The sequence below is a fragment of the Salvelinus fontinalis genome, chromosome 38 (genome assembly GCF_029448725.1).
Source record: "Salvelinus fontinalis isolate EN_2023a chromosome 38, ASM2944872v1, whole genome shotgun sequence".
Classification (NCBI taxonomy): Eukaryota; Metazoa; Chordata; class Actinopteri; order Salmoniformes; family Salmonidae; genus Salvelinus; species Salvelinus fontinalis.
The window spans coordinates 1,425,877-1,428,091 of NC_074702.1; positions in this window are offsets into that span (position 1 = coordinate 1,425,877).

The window sequence follows — 2,215 nt, forward strand, 5'->3', positions numbered from 1 at the left end:
CTCTCTCCTGTGTTTGTGTGGGCGTGGTTTCCAATCTTGGCCTGATTGTCTGCGCCAGCTGGAATTAATTATCTTCCCCTTTATATGTTCTGTAACCTGTGTTTCTTGTTGTCAGATCGTTGTTTCTTCCCTGAGGTTGTGTCGTGTGTCAGTGCTCTTTCTCTCGCAGCCCTTGTGGGGATTATCTGCTGTGCTCCTTCCTACCCAGCCGGACTCACTCCCTTGGATTTCTCAGCACGCTATCATCAGAGGATGTGCCCTAGGCCCTGGGTTGGATTCTGTCTGAGTATATTCTGTCTGTCCTGTTGATGCTGTAAACTATTTCATTAAACCATCGTTGCTTGCATCTTGCATCCGCCTCTGTATTGTGACAGAACGATCTGACCACATCATGGATGCAGCGAGTTCAACGAGTCTGACCGAATTCATTTCCCGCAGTATCACGAGAATGGACCAACAAGAGGAGAACATCTCTAGCACAGGTCGGGCAGTACAAGCTATTGCGACGCAGGTATCCCAGCTGACCCAACAATTACAACAGCTGGGGGGTCTCGCTGCGCCACCTACACCGGCAGTTCAACACGCCCCGCCAGAGCCGGATTCCCAGCTAGAGCCACGGCTACCGACACCAGAGGGTTATTCAGGTGATCCTGACTATTGCAGAGCTTTTCTGACGAGATGTTCCATGCATTTCTCGTTGCAGCCACGGACCTTCAACCGTGAACAGTCTAAGGTAGCATTCGTACTCACACTGCTATCAGGCAAAGCGGCCCTTTGGGGATCGGCGGTGTGGGCGAACCAGGACCCATGCTGCACCTCCTTCCAGACACTCTCCGAGGAGATGAGAAGGGTCTTCGATCGGGCCGTGGCGGGTAGGGAGGAGGCCAGACTACTCGCTGACCTTCGCCAAGGAGACCGTTCAGTATCGGAATACTCCATTCAATTCCGCACTCTGGCCGTAGAATGTCAGTGGAACGAGGAGGCGCAGTGGGACATGTTCCTGCATGGGCTGGAGGACCGGATCCAGAAGGAGATTTATGTTCTGGACCTTCCCAGGAGTTTAAATGGACTAGTGGAACTAGCATTGAGGGTCGACGCTCGTCTGAGTCGTATTGGCCGCCGAGCATACCCTAACAGACCGTATAACGACACGGAGGGTTGGCATGCCAGCAGCGGGAACACGGCCAGTTCAGCCTCCGCTCACGAACCCATGCAGGTGGGGAGAGCTCGCCTCTCCCGGGAGGAGAGGGAGAGGCGGAGATCCCAAGGACTTTGTCTCTACTGTGGTAGAGCGGGCCACTTTATCCACTCCTGTCCGGTAAAAGATCAGGCCCGGTAGTAAGTATGAGGCTACTATCGGGTGGTGTCACCACAGAGAAGACCTCATCATCTACTCTCCTCCCGGTAAGACTAAGATGGGCCACCCACACGCACGACACCCAAGCTTTACTGGACTCAGGAGCAGAGGGTAATTTCATGGACTTCAAGCTCGCTCACAAGCTCCAGATTCCTATCACCTCACTCACGCACAAGATATCCGTCAACGCTCTCAATGGTCAAGAACTCCCCAACATTTCTTACACCACTGAACCTATCACACTCATCACTTCTGGCAATCACACTGAGACACTATCATTTCTACTCATGGACTCACCCCTTGCACCATTAGTTCTCGGCCACCCTTGGCTCACCCAACACAACCCCAGAGTTGACTGGGGTCATAACTCTATATCTATGTGGAGTAACAAGTGTCTTGAGTCCTGTTTAGTGTCTGCTTGTTCATCTGTGTCTGATTGTGTGTTTCTAGAGGAGGCAGTGGATTTGTCTAACGTGCCCGTTGAATACCTCGACCTGAAGGAGGTGTTCAGCAAGTCCCGTGCTGCTTCTCTTCCTCCGCATCGTCCCTATGACTGTGCAATAGAGTTATTGCCAGGTGAGTCTCCGCCTAAAGGCAAGTTATATTCACTCTCTGTTCCTGAGAGAGAGGCTATGGAGAGATACATCTCTGATTCTCTGGCATCTGGATTCATTCGTCCTTCCTCTTCTCCAGCGGGGGCGGGGTTCTTCTTTGTGGGGAAGAAGGACGGATCTCTGCGTCCTTGCATTGATTACCGTGGGTTGAATAACATCACAGTGAAGAATACCTATCCCTTACCGTTGATGTCCTCAGCCTTTGAAAGGTTGCAGGGAGCATCCGTGTTCACTAAGTTGGATT